The sequence below is a fragment of the Leopardus geoffroyi genome, chromosome D1 (assembly GCF_018350155.1).
Source record: "Leopardus geoffroyi isolate Oge1 chromosome D1, O.geoffroyi_Oge1_pat1.0, whole genome shotgun sequence".
NCBI classification, from domain to species: Eukaryota; Metazoa; Chordata; class Mammalia; order Carnivora; family Felidae; genus Leopardus; species Leopardus geoffroyi.
Window position 1 is genome coordinate 107,280,287 of NC_059329.1, and position 17,406 is coordinate 107,297,692.

The 17,406-nt window shown below is 47.7% G+C and overlaps 1 long non-coding RNA gene across 2 annotated transcripts in view; it reads right to left on the reverse strand.

Annotated features, from left to right (window-relative positions):
- Nucleotides 1-5,352: 5,352 nt before the first annotated feature.
- LOC123601868 overlaps nucleotides 5,353-17,406 on the reverse strand; it is a 48,349-nt gene continuing 36,295 nt past the window's right edge. For both annotated transcript variants that reach the window (XR_006714277.1, XR_006714275.1), the window contains 2 exons: nucleotides 6,067-6,194; nucleotides 5,353-5,686 (listed from right to left, as the gene is read on the reverse strand). This is a non-coding gene — a long non-coding RNA (uncharacterized LOC123601868). The remainder of the gene's footprint in view (nucleotides 5,687-6,066; nucleotides 6,195-17,406) is intronic.

A 17,406-nucleotide genomic window follows, 5' to 3' on the forward strand; every position in this document is an offset into this window, starting at 1 on the left:
CCCGGAGCGCCGGGAGTTCGGGCTCCTCCATTGGAGGCGCCGACCGGGCGAAGCTGCCCCGGAGCCGGCCGGGGGCGGGGGCCGCAGAGACCCAGGCCGGGAAGAGGGGGCGCGCGGTAGACACGGGGGGAGCCAGCTGTGCCGGGGCCCGACGCTGCGGGACGGAGGGGGCCCCAGACTGGAAGCCGGGAGGAGAAGGCGTGTGCCGCCGTGACTCAGGCTCCGGCCCCCGGAGGCCTGGGGGTGCCCTTGACGCAGCCCCAGGACCCCCGCCGGCCCGAGGAGGCGAAGAACGCTGACCCCGGGCGGGGTGTCGGGCACCTGGGGACGGGCGCCACCACGGCTGGGAAGCGCTGGGGCGGACCCTGGCTGCAAGCCCCCGGACGCCTCGGGGGCCCCAGCTCCCCAGGATGCGGAGAGAAGGGACCCCCGAGAAGCGGTCAGGGGCGCGGCAGCCTGGGGTCCTTCCGCGAGGACCGGCTGGAGGAGCAGGTGCTTGCTTCGCGTGTGGTTGGTCGCCCACAACAAAGGCGATTCCTAGAGATCCAAATTACAGGGTGCGGAGGCCATGCAGGGTCTTATTATCTAGAGGTGGGTTGTATGCTTTTCCCTGGGGATCCAGCGATCCGCTGAAGAAGTCACCCTCGACAGACTCATTCGCCCACCCAATACCTACTGTGTGCCAACACGCTTTTAGGCGCGGGGCAGTGAACAAGACAGACAGGACTGATACTGTTTACGACTTAACAGGCACCAACAGCTTAAAACAAGGAAACAATTCCAGCCCTTCGGGAGCCATGGGAAATATTAAGCGATCTGGAGCACAGGAGGCCTATCCCCTAAGCGTTTGTGAAGAGGGGCCCAGAACTAAAATTTCTGAAGTGCCTAAAGGTGTCTGTCACCGCTGGAGATGTTAGCCCCATGACGACCTGCCGGAGACGTCACTTTGGGTAAACTGAGTCTCGGCCCTACGACTCTGTTCGCTCCACTGCTGGCCCTGCTTTCGGGTTGGAGCCGCACGACTTTTAGCCTCTGGGGGCTGGGGGGCCCTGGTGCTGATGGAGTGCCAGGCGGTGCCAGGAGATGGGAGAATTCCCTCATTCATTATGTGCTACACTTGTGCCAAGCCCAGGGCCACAAAGGGAAAATGAGATACAGACCTGACCTTCACATGCTCCTAAGTATGGGTTAAAAAAGTACGAGGGTAAGTCACCATCGGGGCTGGCCTCCCTGCAACACTTTGGTATATGTCCTTTCCAGTTCTCTCCCTAAGGATAATTTTTGTTTTAAGATTTTATTTTTAAGTAATTTCTCTGCCCATCGTGGGGCTCCAACTCACAGACCTCAGATCAGCAGGCGCCCCTAAGTAAGATCATTTTGTTACCAAAAGAAAGACATCAAGGCCCCGATGGAGCTTTTTTTTTTTTTTTTTTTTTTTTTTTTTTTTACTGAGCCATGCTTCTTTCCTTGCCCACATCCTGCACAGCTCCAGAAACAGCTCCAGGCTCTGTAGTCCTGCAGGATTTTCACCAACTGATCCTCACAGCCACCCTACGGAGATAAAGCTTCGCATTCGTCACTGAAAAAATTACCTAACACAGCCGGGTTGGGGGTGGGAAAGGGGGGTCATTTCCACCACCTCCCCCCCACCCCAGCAGATCTTCATCTACTGGGTCTACTAAGGCGACGGGAAGCAATGGCAGTCAGGACCCCATTGTGGCTTTTCACGGGCCCTACCTACTTTAGCCTCTGTGAGTGTCTTCCTCTATTTAAAAAAAGAGAGAGAGAGAGAGAGATTTAATGGATTTTTATGGGCCCTGCAAATGTCTTTATTTTCTCCCATGTGAGAAAAAAATAACGCCTCTTCTTGACCCTCGAAGGTCATTTTTCTCTTCTGATTTTAAAGTGAATTAAAATGTTTCCATGAGCCCCTATAGATATCGTGGGCTCCAGGCGCTACGTCCTTGGTGCCCAATGGTTGGCCAGGCTTGACTGCAATTGGCGGGGGGGGGGGGGGGGGGGGGGGGGTGGATAAGAGCCAAGAGAGAGGCCATCCATAGGGTGCGTGGGTGACTCTGGCTTTTGACTTCGGTGCAGGTCATGAGCCATGCGTCAGGCTCTGTGCTGATAGCAAGGAGCCTGCTTGGGATCTCTCTGTGCTTCTGTCTCTGCCCCTCTCCCGCTTGCACGCGCTGTCTCTCTCTCTCTCTCTCTCTGTCAAAATAAACTTTTTTTAAAAATTAAAAAAAGAGACAGAGGCCACCCAAACTGAGAAGACTTCTAGGGAAGATATTGCTAGAGGCAAGTCTTGAAAGACCAGGAGAAACTGAGGCCCAGGAAGGGAAGTGCTGAGTGAAGGAGGGGTGAGGGTGGGAGAGGCAGAAGAGGAACCAGGAATGAGCTGGGCACCATGCTGGGTTCCATGCTGAGAAGCTGCCTTTGTCCTGAAGGCAAGAGGCCAGCCTGTGTGCAAGGCTTTCTGGAAGCAGCCCTGAGAACAGGAGGGAGGGAGAGAAGAGAGAAAGATTGTGGACACTGTCCAGCATCCACACCTGCAATAGAAATGACATCAAGGGGCGCCTGGGTGGCTCAGTCCGTTGGGCGTCTGACTTCGGCTCAGGTCATGATCTCGTGGTTCGTGAGTTCGAGCCCCGCGTCTGGCTCTGGGCTGACAGCTCGGAGCCTGGAGGCCTGCTTCGGATTCTGTGTCTCCCTCTCTCTCTGCCCCTCCCCCACTCATGCTCTGTCTCTCTCTCTCTCTCTCTCTCTCTCTCTCTCTCTCTCTCTGTGTCAAAAATAAATAAACATTAAGAAATTTTTTTGAAATGACATCAAGGCAGCGGGGCTAATGGAGAGAAGGCAGATGGTGTAAGCAGGGCCACACAGCCCAATGTGTGCAATCTTCTCTGCACACAAGGGGACGGTTTTGGGGTGAAATGCCACCTGTGCCCCAGCTGAGTCATGCACCCTGGTGTCTGCCAGGAGGAAAGGATTCCTCTTCTCACCAAGGAGCGATTTGTTAGTCTAGCATGTTCCTGAAAGCTGCTTCTGCTGCTCGGAGGGGTCGTCTTTCCCTAATTCACTAGCCCAAAGGGGGCCCTTTTAACTAATTTTTAACAAAGGCCCCTTAGAGGCTAGCCGCTGTCCTAGATTGAGCCATATCAAGAGGGTAGAAACCACAGGACATGGGGCGGGATTAAATGCCTGATCAGAGAAAGGACAGGCTAACTCCCAAGTATGTGGAGCAGGGGGACAGGGATATAAAAAGAAACACAGATCTGGAGGGCGGAGACAGAATGAGGTCTGGTAAAAGGTAAACTGAGGCATATTAAAATTTTAGGAATTTATTTGAGCAAAATCGATTCAAATGGGGCAGGGCCAAACCAGAAGTGGTTAGAAGCACTCCGTCGACGGGAGCTGGGGACAAAACTTTCATAGAGAAAAGGCGGAAGCAAAGCAAGGAAGTTATCGATTGGCTATAGCTCGAACCCTTGTTGGCTGTTTGCGATTGCTTCTCCCTAGGTCTCACTTTAGTGACCTTGAGGTATTTACAGGTTTAAATTTTGGTTCGCTCACACAGGTGCGAGGGCGTTAGAGCCATCTGTCTAATGGCCTCCTTGTGTAACTAACTTAACAATTTCTCCCATTTGGTCACCCTTTCACACGTGAGAGATTGACCACAAATTTGGAACGGGTACCACTCCCCGTGTCCATCAGAGTTGAATTGTTCTTAACCTTACCATGAAACTCCTCGTCATGACGAGGTCACATCCACTGGAGAATTGCTCTTTGCTGTTTGTCAGACATCCTGTTTCTGGTTTCTCCCCGCTGATGTGCTGATGGCTGCAAATATCCACGTAAGATCCTCAGAGCACGGGAGGGGTTACGATGCTGACACGAGTAGGATAATCGTACCAAGGGGCTGAAGTGTACCCTTCGCCAGGTTCCCCATGAACCAAAAGAATCGGTGCCACGTAAGTCAAAGAATGTACCCGATGAGGTATCAGCCTGTGCTACCAGGAAGCTTGTGGGTTCATCGCTTGTATTTGAGTTTCTACAAAACCAGAGGTGTTGGTGCAGGTACAGCAGACGGCTTTTGCTATGGCACAAGCGCCTCCTTTCTCAGCCGGCAAGTAATCTAAAGCAATCCTATTATCCATAACCGCCTTAGCAAGAGAGTTTAGGGAACTTTGTCGTCCTACCATGGCCTTAGCAGTAGACTCAGCGATGGTCGCTAATCATGTTTGTTTGTATAATTCCAGGTGAAGGAAGAAGGGACTATATACATATATATACTATATGTATATATACTATATATATACTATATATATACTTCATATATATATATACTATATATATATATACATATATATACTATATATATACTTCATATATACTATGTATATACTATATACATATATAGTATACTTATATATATATAAGTATATATACTATATATATACTATATACATACTATATACTATATATATACTATATACATACCATATACTATATACTATATATACTATATATATATACTGTATATACTATATATATACTATATACTATATATATACTATATACTATATACTATATACTATATATATACTATACTATATACTATATATACACTATATACTATATACTATATATACTATATATATATATACTGTATATACTATAGTAGATACTATATATATACTATATATATACTATATATATATATATACTATATACTATATACTATATACTATATACTATATATATACTATACTATATACTATATACTATATATATAGTATATACATATATAGTCAATGGATTTCATTTCCAAATCCCAGATTTAGGGATCTTTAACTTAAGGCAAAGATTTATTTTTTTTTTAATTTTTTTTTTTAACGTTTATTTATTTTTGAGACAGAGAGAGACAGAGCATGAATAGGGGAGGGGCAGAGAGAGAGGGAGACACAGAATCCGAAACAGGCTCCAGGCTCTGAGCAGTCAGCACAGAGCCCGACGCGGGGCTCGAACTCATGGACTGTGAGATCATGACCTGAGCCGAAGTCGGACGCCCAACCGACTGAGCCACCCAGGCGCCCCTAAGGCAAAGATTTAATATTTTAACTTTATAAAAGGGGCCTGTGGAACAATTTAGGCATACAACGGCATGTGGGATGTCAGTGAAATTACTCATAGGGTGAACTAAGGGGTCTCTCCCTGCACATCCCGATTTTGGCATGGCGTGGCATATCCAGCAATTCGCTAAGTTTCCTGCAGTGGTAGTATTTGCGAAATCCTAATTATAGTGGTGTCTCCCCAGGCATTAATAGAGAGGAAAGCAAATAGCAAATAGAAGGAATAACGATTTCATATTGGAGATGGAGATCTTGACCCATGATCGTGGGAAAGTTGTTCAACTCAAGATGTTGACGGCTTCGGGGGAGGAAGCTCCCCGGTCTGTGTTAACTTTACGTCTCTGGCTCGCATGCAGTTCTGAGTCCGGAGGAGCCCTTTTCAACTGGGACACGTGGACCCCAAGGTGCAAGTCCCTGAGATTTGGCTGCCACCTGAGTAGTAAGGAGAACCTGGTATGATCCCTTCCAACGAGGTTCAAGGGCAACCTTCCTTAGGGGTTGTTTCCAGAAGACCCACTCTCCAGTTTCTAAGTTGTGGAAAGTTTGGCCACCTGTAGGAGGCTTACAGAAAGCACCTTTTACCTGCTGGAAATACACGCGGGCATAATCCATTAAAGTTTTACAGTACTGAGGCATATCAGAATTTATGAGTATGGGAGATACATGGGGTTCTATCATCAAAGTCATGGGTCTACTTGTTACTGTTCCCTTTCTAAGGCATTAATTTATGCTTTCCCATAGGTGTTGATCTACTCGCCATCCAAGCCAATGGTAGAACCTTTAGCCATGGCAATCCAGTTGATTTTGTTAATTTAGGTAGCTTTGGTCTTAAGTTGACACTTGTCCATTCAACTTTACCAGATGACTGAGGATGATAAGGACACCGGTAATGCCATTGTGTCAGCAGAGCCTTATTTCATTGTTTACCTACCCAGTGAAGTGGGTTCCCCTATCCCTGGAGATCACTCTTTGGACACCCCATCAGGAAATATATTTTCTAAAAGTTCCTTAGTCACAGTTGTGGCATCAGCTGTTCTGCATGGGAAGGGTTCAATCCATCTAAAGAACATACAATACAAACAATTACAAGAATGAATTGATAAACCCATTGCAGGGAGCCATTGAATGAAATCCATTTGTAAGTCTTCAAATGGCCCAGCAGGTGGTGGGAATGCTCCATTTATTACCTTAATAGTCTTTCCAGGGCTATGGGTGTGACAAATCAGCCAACTGGCTAACCAATTTGTTAACCAAAATTGGTAAACCAATTAGGCAACATTGGAACAGTTACCTTTCGTAATTTGGGTCATTTTCTCTGCGCCGCAAGGAGTCGCAGAAGGTAGGGCTTTTAGTGATGGCATTCTTAAGGACTGAAAAAGAACCAAGCACCCACCTGGGCCCTCAGGGAGTCCTCATTTAATATTAAACTTGCATCCTCGGGTCATTCAAGTTACATACTGGAACAGTTTCAGTGCTGGCTGATTTAGCATAGAAGCCTGCTAGGGTATTTCCCTGACACTCAGGTTCTGTTTTCCTGGTATGAACTTCAATTTTAATCGTTGCAATTTGGTTAGGCAATAGAGTAGCAGGGAGTAGTTCGTTTACTACTTGGGGCCCATTTTTAATTGGGGTTCCATTAGAAGTGAGGAACTCTCTCTGTTTCCATAACATGCCCAAGTCATAGACCATCCCACAGGCATATCTGCTATGGTGTAAATGTTTACTGATTTTCCTCTGGAGAGCTGACAAGCCCAAGGGAGGGCATGGAGTTCCGCTCCGTGGTTCGGACTTCAGCTGGGGAAGATATCCCTTTCCAGTAGTTTATATTGAGTTGTTACGGCATATCCTGCTTGATACTTCCCTTTTGAATTCTTAGCGCGGGGACCCATCCACGAAGAATTTCGCATCTGGGTTTTCCACCGTGTCCCATGAGTCAATGCGAGCCAAGACCTCCCGCCCACGCAGGTATGCTGCTCTGTACCCTTGTCAGGCAGGGGGAGCAGAGTAGCAGGGCTGAGCACGTGGCAACGGTCACGATGGAGGTTAGAAGGTGAGAGTAGGGGTGCCTGCGCGGCTCAGTCGGTTCAGCTCAGGTCATGATCTCACAGTGCGTGGGATCAAGCCCCACGTCAGGCTCTGTGCTGACAGCACAGAACCTGCTTGGGAGTCTCTCTCTTCTTCTCTCTCTCTGCCCCTCCCCCCCCTCAAAATAAACATTAAAAAAAAAAAAAGAAGAAGGTGAAAGGAGAAGGTTCTCATGTGAGCCGGCCTGCTGAGAAACGTTGAGTCTGATCGGAGCGTAATAGACTCCCGATGGCATGGGGTACTTTTAAGTGTAAGTCATGTCCTACCTAATACCAGTTGAGCTGAGGCTCCCACCGATCGCACTGCCGTGGCTACAGCTTTCCAAAAGTTTGGATGTGGTTCGGCTGCTGCGTATAGCTATGAACAGCTGGTCTACGTTTTCCTCCATGCGGTCGTGTTAGAATTCCTAGATTCCTGCTTATCGTGTTTTGCACAAATAGGGTGGAAGATTTAGTATCATTTAGGAGGCTTAGGGCTGGACTTTGTTGCAGGACTAATTTTGGTTGGCTAAAACTTTGCTCACACTTCTCTCCCCAGGGGGCAGGCTCTGGCTTTGACGCCCTTGTAAGCTCCTCCAGGGGCATTGCAATCAGAGAAGCATTGGGAACCCAAGATCCACAATGTCCTGAAGAAGACTCCTTAATGGTCTCTTAGTTGTGGGTTGGGGGGAAACGTGGGAGAGTCTTTGTTCTTTCAGGTGAGACAGAGACTGCCTTTTGCAATCGCACCATGCCCAACATCGTGGGCCTTGTCTTTTGAGAACTGGACTTTTTCCTTGGAGATCTTATGGCCTTTGCAAGCTAACTGCTATAAAAGAGAAACCAAATCTAAATTCTTGGGCCTCCCTCCTAGGGGGACATACCAATGGGTCATCTACATATTGAGTGACTTGACTGCAGAGTTCTTAGGGAACTGTAAGTTTGCTTATTTTTTGTGAAAAATAAGGATGGTGTCTCAGCAGTCCAGGTGTATTGTTGGTTGTTCCAAGTGAAGGTGGGCAAATATTGATTCTTCCTGTCAACTGGGCTACTAAAGACAGAGGAGCAGAGATCCATCACCACTGTGAACCGTTCTGAGTCAGCAGGGACGTTAAACAACAAGGTGTTGGAGGTTTGGAACCACAGGGAACCTCGGTATCGCAATTTTGCTGACGGCACAGAGATCCTGGACAAAACACCAACCTCGTCCATTTGATTTTTTTTTAATGTTTATTTATTTTTGAGAGAGAGTGAGAGAGAGCCGGGGGGTGGGGCAGGGGCAGGAAGAGAGAGAGAGCCAGAGGATCCAAAGCAGACTCTATGCTGTCAGCACAGAGCCCGGCGGGAGGCCCGAACCCACCATCCGTGAGATCACGACCTGAGCCGAAGTTGGACGCTCAACCGACTGAGCCACCCTGGCACCCTGTCTATTTGATTTTTTTTTTTTTAACTTTTATTTATTTTTGAGACAGAGAGAAACAGAGCATGAGCAGGGGAGGGGCAGAGAGAGAGGGAGACACAGAATCCGATGCAGGCTCCGGGCTCTGAGTTATCAGCACAGAGCCCGACGCGGAGGCTCGAACCCACACACCGCGAGATCATGACCTGAGCCGAAGTCAGACGCTCAACTGACTGAGCCACCCAGGCGCCCCCCGCCCCATCTATTTGATTTTTTAATGGATTAGATAGAAGAGTTGCAAGAAGCAGTCCTCGCTTCATTTGGCCTTCCCCAATTGGTGACAGCCCTTTGCTTTTAGTGGAAATTCAGCCAATTTAGGCAGGGGTTAGGAATGATCTATTTGGATTTTTATGGGTTCGGTTCCATTAATTTTGCCTCTGTCGGTTGAAGAAGAAGCCCATAGGCATTCAGGCACTTCTGAGAGATTGGGACTCTTATTTTTATTTTTATTTTATTTTATTCTATTTTACTTTATTGTTTTGTTTGTTTTTCATACCTTTGAGTCTTAATTTCACCAATTTCTATTGGCAGAGAACAGAGCAGTTCCGGTTCAGGAGGGTTCAGGAAATTCTAAGGTCATTTCTCCTTCTGAGTTAAATTTTACACGACTCCTGCATTTAGAAAGCACATCTTGTCCTACCAGGTCTGCTGGGCCAGTGGCACACAAGAGGAAAGCGTGGGTCCCCGAAAAGGACCCTCGTGTCATTGGGACTGATTTCGATACAGGTACCCTTTGAATTTGGTTAGAAACCCCCACTCCAGAAATATTCTCTTTCCTCCAAAGGGGTTTCTGTTTTATGAAAGCAGGGTTTCAGGTAGATAAAGTGGCTCTCGGATCCACCAGTGTTAAACGGGACTCTCCATTAATGTTCCCCTTGCTCGTTGAGAGGTATCACTGAGAACGATTTATATGAGGATCCCTCAGAGTCCCATCAATGCTTATTATTATTTTGGTAACAGGGGAACATCTTCCCAGACCAGCTTGGGTCTCTTCAAAAGATTGTTTTTAATCTTTATTTATTTTTTGAGAGAGAGACAGAGCATGAGTGGGGGAGGAGCAGAGAGAGAGGGAGACACAGAATCCGAAGCAGGCTCCGGGCCCTGAGCTGTCAGCACAGAGCCCCACGCGGGGCTCGAACTCATGAACTGCGAGATCATGACCTGAGCTGAAATCAGACACTTCACCGACTGAGCCACCCAGGGGCCCCAGCTTGGGCCTCTTCAATAGGCAACTTCGTTTGGGCCCAAGCCTGCTAATGAATAAGGAAGTCAGGGCATCTTTCTGTGCCTGCGTGTAGTAAAGAAAGCTTCGAGTGTGTCACAAAAAGTGTTTCCAGTCTTGTCTTGTGGTCTGAGACCGGTTCATCCTTCTTTTGTTTGCAGGATTGAATGATAGTCTCTCGAGGAAATAGTTCATCAGTCCTCTCCAACGGGTCTTGGGCGTTTGTTTCTAGTGCGTTTTGGCCCATCTCTGGCGGAGTGAGTAGTAGGTGAGTCTTTAATATCTCTCTCAGTCTCTTCCCATTTGAGCTGGGCTGTCCATTTTCAGGTGACACGAGGACCTAATGTCATGTGAATAAATCGGTAGAGATCTGGGAGCCCCGGATGGTAAGCTCTATTAGAATTCTAAATTTCAGGGATCGCCTGGGTGGCTCAGTTAGTGAAGCCTCTGACTCTTGATTTTGACTCAGGTTATGGTCCCAGGTCATGAGATCAAGCCCCGCGTCAGGCTCCGAGATGAGCAGGGAGCCTGCTTAAGATTCTCTCTCCCCCTCTGCCCCTCCCCCGCTTGCGCTCTCTTATGCAATCTCACTCTCTCTCTCTAAAATTAAAAAAAGAAGAAGAATTCTCAATTCCTGGGGCACCTGGCTGGCTCGGTCGGTAGAGCGTGCGACACTTGACCTTGGAGCTGTGCGTTGGAGCCCCACGTTGGGGGTCGAATTTACATCCAAAATAAGTTAAATAAAATTCTGGCTCATCTTCTGAGTGTCAAGGGATTAGTAGATTCAGAATATTTAAGGAGAGGAGGTAAAGGGAAGAAGCACTCAGACAAGTTAGTCAGTGTGCATTTCTTTTTTTTTTTTTTTAATTTTTTTTTTCAACGTTTATTTATTTTTGGGACAGAGAGAGACAGAGTATGAACGGGGGAGGGGCAGAGAGAGAGGGAGACACAGAATCGGAAACAGGCTCCAGGCTCTGAGCCATCAGCCCAGAGCCCGACGCGGGGCTCGAACTCACGGACCGCGAGATCGTGACCTGGCTGAAGTCGGACGCTTAACCGACTGCGCCACCCAGGCGCCCCAGTGTGCATTTCTTTATAGATTCAGCATCGGCTTGTTGTATATGCCTTTCATTTGCCTTTTGTAAAGAATCTTTAAAAAATTTTTTTAATGTTTATTCTTGAGAGAGAGAGAGAGAGAGCATGAGTGGGGGAGGGCAGAAGAGAGGAGGAGACACAGAATCCGAAGCAGGCTCCAGGCTCCGAGCTGTCAGCACAGAGCTGGATGCAGGGCCTGAACTCACGGACTGCGAGATCATGACCTGAGCCAAAGTCAGATGCTTAACGGACTGAGCCACCCAGGTGCCCCAGTGAACTGGTTTGGGGAAATTCGGGATCCTTTTTCTCTAGAGCATCTCCTAAATGGATAAGATTAGCTGAGATTCCCTATCGTGGCCACTGGAATTTTCAAGATTGCCTTTAGTAAGGTTAGCTCACCGGTTCAAAAAACAGAGGTTCCGGGCCCCCCTTTTTTTTTTTTTAAGTTTATTTGTTTATATTGAGAGACAGAGGGAGGGAGAGTACACGCACACATGTGAGTGAGAAAGGGGCAGAGAGAGAGAGGGAGACAGAGAATCCCAAGCAGGCTGCGCATCGTCAGCACAGAGCCGGATGCAGGGCTCAAACGCATGAATCGCGAGATCATGACCTGAGCCAAAACCCAGAGTTGGACACTTAACTGGCTGAGCCCCCCAGGCGCCCCCTGGGCCTCTAATTTCTATTCCTAGCGTTAGCTGGGGCTCCAGATGGAGGAAGCCCAGGTTGTTTAGACTCAGAAAAACCCATTTGTCTCTCTCTCTCTCTTTTTTTTTTCTTTTTCTCTTATTACACGAGGCCTCACACTGGACCCAGCCCAGCTTAAGTCAGATTCAGTCCGACCTTGGACCCAGGCCAGTTTCTGAGTTGGACCTAGTCTGATCCTGGACTCGGTCCAGTTTCTTTTACATTGGCTGACCCCAGCCCCGGACTGGAGAAAGAAAATGCTCGAAGAAATTCAGAGAGCTCTTTTCAGGGCAAACCCCCCACCCCTACCCCAGGAGGTCAAATCCCAGGGGATTTACTCTATTTGCCCAGAGTCAGTGAGAAAGCAGCGAGCTCAGTTCCCCAGCAAGTGCCGGCTCCTGGTCGCTCACTGCTCCCGGGGCCTTTCGGGGTCTCCTTCGGATCCCGCTGCTGGCCGGAACCCTTCAAAGACAAACTGAGGCATATTCAAGTTTTAGGTATCTATCTGAGCAAAAATCCATTCGAATTGGGCAGCACTCAGCTACAAATGGTCAGAAGCGCTCCATCGGGGGAGCTGGGAAAAACTTGATTTACGGGGCAACGGAGGAAGCAAAGTGGGGAGATTACGGATGAGCTATAGCTTGAATCCTAGTCGGCTCATGTGACTGGGCACCCTTCAGTTTGAGGGACTTACAGGCTTGGGTTTGGGTTTGCTGAGGCAGGCCCTGCGCCGTTAAAGCCACCTCAGCTTAGTGGCCTCCTTGCTTAATTAACAGGTGACAAGCTGGAAACTTTGGGGCCGGTATGAAACCCAGAACACCTCATGTTTGCTCCTCGCCTCTCCCCTGCAGTTCTCTGACTCAGACCCTTGGTCCACCATGCTGTGTCTCCATAGGGTGGCTGGTCCTAGCCTACAAGGGCCAGGGCCACCCAGGGCGCGTGGGGGCCCTCCATCCCCAGCGCCTCAGTGGTTCCTTGGGCGGTCCCCAAGGGTGGAAGGAAGAGCCCGGCTGCTGACCAGAACGGAGGGACTGGACTGGCCACGTTCTCCGAAAGGTAGACCTGAACTCTTCCAAAGAACAAGGAGCCTGTGGGTGTCAAAGGGGTGTAAATGTAGCTTGTAAATTGAATCGCTCCGGGGTGCCTTGGCTGTAGGGCAAAGGATACTTGCTGGGGGCTGGAGGGTGTTTCCTGAGTTCAAGCCCCACGTGGAGCGTTGCGATTACTTTAAAAAATGAATAAATATATAAGGAGCGCCTGGGTGGCTCAGTACGTTGAGCATCTGAGTCTTGATTTAGGCTCAGGTCATGATCCCTTGGTTCCTGAGATCGGCCTCCTCATCGGGCTCCGTGCTGGTGCTGGGCGTGGAGCCTGCTGGGGGTTCTGTCTCTCCTCTCTCTCTGCCCCTCCCCTGCTCGTGCTCTCTCTCTCATAAATAACTAAATACATCAACTTTAAAAAGAAAGAAGATAAAAAAAAAAATAGGGGTGCCTGGGTGGCTCAGGCGGTTGAGCGTCCCACTTCAGCTCAGGCCATGATCTCAAGGGTTCAAGTGAGTTTGAATCCTGCATTGGGCTCTCTGCTGTCAGCGCAGAGCCCGCTTCAGTTCCTGTCTCCTTCTCTCTCTCTCTCTCTCAAAAATAAACAAACAACAACAAAAAGATAAAAAATGAATCATCCCTTGTAAAATCCCGAAGGAATTGCAAATGTAAAGATTATCTCCTGGTATAGACTAAAACTTCCGACTTTGTAGGTATGTGTTGGGGGGGGGGGGTGGGGAGGGGGAAGGAGGGGAGGAAGTTCAACCCCAGCACTTCAACTTGAAAATGAAGCAGCCAACATTTGTGGGGTTTTTTCCCGTTTGTTTTTAGAGAAGAGAAAACCGGCAAGCTGTTCCCCAGTGTTAACTTAATTGAGTGTGCAGGTGAGTAGGATGTGACATCCCAAGAGGGACAGTCACAGATGGGAAGAAGTAACTCACCCAGAAACACAGCTGGTATTGGTGTAAGGAAGTCTTAACCCCCGACCTGCCAGTCCCTAAATCCCTGACACTTAAAACCCCTTTTTATAATGGGGCCCCTGGGTGGCTCAGCCGGTTAGGCGTCCAACTTCCGCTCAGGTCATGATCTCATGGTTTGTGGGTTCAAGTCCGGCATCAGGCTCTGTGCCGACAGCTCAGAGCCTGGAGCCTGTTTCGGATTCTGTGTCTCCCTGTCTCTGCTCCTCCCTTACTCATGCTCTGACTTTCCCTCTCTCTCTCTCTCTCTCTCTCTCTCAAAACTAAATTAAAAAAATGTTTTTCAAAATTTAAAATAAAAATTAAAACACTTTTTTTATTATAAAATATTTCAGACATACGGGGGGAAGCTATTATATTCATCCATATATATACCCGTACCTCTCAGCTTTTACAAACCTAAACATTTTGACATGTTTGCTCAGAAATAAAATATCAGAGGGGCGCCTGGGTGGCACAGTCGGTTGAGCGTCCGACTTCAGCCAGGTCACGATCTCGCGGTCCGCAAGTTCGAGCCCGGCGTCGGGCTCTGGGCTGATGGCCCAGAGCCTGGAGCCTGCTTCCGATTCTGTGTCTCCCTCTCTCTCGGCCCCTCCCCCGTTCATGCTCTGTCTCTCTCTGTCCCAAAAATAAATAAATTAAAATAAAATAAAATAAAATAAAATAAAATATCAGAGACGGTTGATCTCCTCCACAAGCCTTCCTCCTCCCTTCCCCTCACACCCTCCCCAAGCTAACGCTTCCTATGGCCTGCTTATTCCCAAACTGCGTCTGATACTTTCACTGCTTATGTCCATAAACACCATAAATCAATGACTTTCCCGGGCGTAAGGTTGAAATAAATGGTATCGCTCTATGGTGTTAATTCTGGAACTTTCCAGATTTCTTGCACTCTCCCCACGCCACACAGTCTATTCTCAAACACATTCCTTTATTTATTTTTTTTTTTTCCTTTTTTTCTTTCATCCGCTCTTGTTTCTTGACTATCTGTTCCAAATATTGCCACCAAGGTCGACTCCCTGATAAAAACCCTGGCCAAGACCCTGGGATTTCTGGTTCGGCTTCTGGAGGACCTGGACCAATGAAGCACTCTTAATGCCCAGGCTGTACGATTCGTTAGGGTGATGTGATCAATGAGGAAATACAGGACAACATACCTGCCCCTATCCAAAGGAAGGATAATTCTAAGAGCCACGGCACAAGTGACCTGAGTCCCTGCCACCCCAGCACTGCCGGGATAGAAGCATAGAAGGTCCTCAGAACCAGCCTCAGATGCTGGCCTGCGGCCGGGCCTCCAGCTTCTGGTTGTAGGGATGTCTCCAAGATGGTCCCAATGTCCTACTCTTCCTGATCTGGAACATGAACATGTAAGGATGTGAGGCTTCCCCCTACTTCCCCACCCTACTAAGGCCAAGTCCCACAATGGCCCAACTCCTTGATTTGGCCACAGGCAGAAAGGGGGAACAGAGAGTAATTGACTACCAAGGCCTGCATTCCTGTCCTTCTTTCAGGGTGTCAGACGAGATGGGGCGCGTTCAGGGTGTATGGCCGTAGACTCTTCCAGTGTGTCAAAGCTGGACATTTGGGATTCCTCTGTCCCTCTTCTGTAACCTGTCATCCAACACGGAGCATTCCAGTGGTTGCTTAATGTTTCATTAATCCGGTCTCTTTGTATGAGTTGGAAAACTTTTGGTGGTAAATGACAGAAAACCCAACTCAAACTGGTTTTTAAAACATTTTTTCATAGGTCACGATCTCGCGATCCGTGAGTTCAAGCCCCGCGTCAGGCTCTGGGCTGATGGCTCAGAGCCTGGAGCCTGTTTCGGATTCTGTGTCTCCCTCTCTCTCTGCCCCTCCCCCGTTCGTGCTCTGTCTCTCTCTGTCCCAAAAATAAATAAACGTTGAAAAAAAAAAAAAAGTAACAAAAAAAAAAAAAAACATTTTTTCAGGGGGAGAGGGTGTACGTTTGTTTTGTTTGTTTGTTTGTTTTTCCTCACTGCTGTGGGAGAATCAGCAGGCCACTGAGTTTGGAAGCCTGGGTTAATAGAAGCAGAGTAGCGGGATTGTTCCAGAAGGGAAGGATCTCAGGAGTTGAAGGCAGTCCTGGCAGGATTCCAAGGGAGGCAGGGAAGGGCTGCCTGTGGACACCTCCAAGGTCTTGAGAGCAATGGGAAGATCTCTGGACTGAACTCAAGGAGGAGTTTGTCAAGCTCTGAAAAAGTCTAGCAGTGGGTCTAGGTGGTCAGAAAAAAGCTCACCCGCAAAAGCCAGCGCAGCGGAGGGATCTGAAGGCAGGGCAGGTGTGGATCAGGTGAGTGCGGTTGGGGAAGACCACTCCTGGCATTCTAGCATGTGCAAAGGGAACAGACTCAAGAAGGAAGTAGTTGGGGCGAGGAGGGGGCATCTGGGTGGCTCAGTTCCTTAAGCATCTGACTTCAGCTCAGGTCATGATCTCATGCTTGGTGGGTTCGAGCCCTGCATCGAGCCTTGCACTAACAGTGCGGAGCCTGCCTGGGATTCTCTCATTCTTCCTCTCTTTCTGCCCCTCCCCCCTCCCCCAAGTGTGCATGCATGCACTCTCTAAATAAATAAATGAACAAACAAACTTAAAAGAAAAAAAGAACAAAGGAGTGGTGGGGCACCTGGTTGGTTCAGTTGGTAAAAAGCGTGTGACTCTTGATCTCGGGCTTGTGAGTTCGAGCACCACGCTGGGTGTAGAGATTACTTAAAACCAAAATCTTTAAAACAAGAAGAAAGAAAGAAAGAAAGAAAGAAAGAAAGAAAGAAAGACAGACGGATGAGGTATGGTGTGAGGTAGGCCCAAGTATGCAGGGTTTTAAAGACTTATACCACTTGCCTCCAAGAGAATCCTGATTAGGGGAAGACCCCTGGCTGAATTTTGTACATGTTGAACTTGAGATGCCTCTGATGTTAAGTAGGCTGTTGCCCACATGGGTCTGAGCTGGAGGTTTAAAATCACAATTCCCCTTTTATAGATGGTGATTAAATTCCTCAGGCCTAGAGCCCAACGTGACACAATGTAGGGATTTAATGAACATATGCATGAGTGAATGAAGGAACGAATGAACGAATGAACAAATGTAAGAGTCAGATTATTCGTTAGTAGCCCTTTAAAACCGGAAATTCTGACCAGTCCAGGTAGATGGGATAAATGGAATGAATACAGCTAAAGAAAACATTAGTGAACTGGGTGATCAAATTGAGTAACTTTCCAGAAGGAAGAAGCAAAAAACAAAAATAATAGAAAACATAAAAGAAAAACATAAGATACATGGGGCGCCTGGCTGGCTCGGTCCAAAGAGCGTGTGACTCTTGATCACGGGGTCATGAGTCCGAGCTCCACTGGGCATAGAGATTACTTAAATAAATAAAACTTAAAAAAAGAAAAAGAAAAACATAAGATACAGAGGATAGAAGTAGAAGTAAAAATATCCAGACACAAACATTTCAAAAAGAGAAACATAAAAATGGATTGGAGAAGATGTTTGATGACATTTTTTTTAATTTAAAATTTTATTTATTTATTTATTTATTTATTTACATCCAAGTTAGTTAGCATATAGTGTAATAATGATTTCAGCAGATTCCAGTGATTCATTCCCTATGTATAACACCCAGTGCTCATCCCAATAAGTGTCTTCCTTAATGCTCCTCACCCATTTAGCCCATCCCCCCCACCCATAACCCCTCCAGGAACCTTCAGTTTGCTC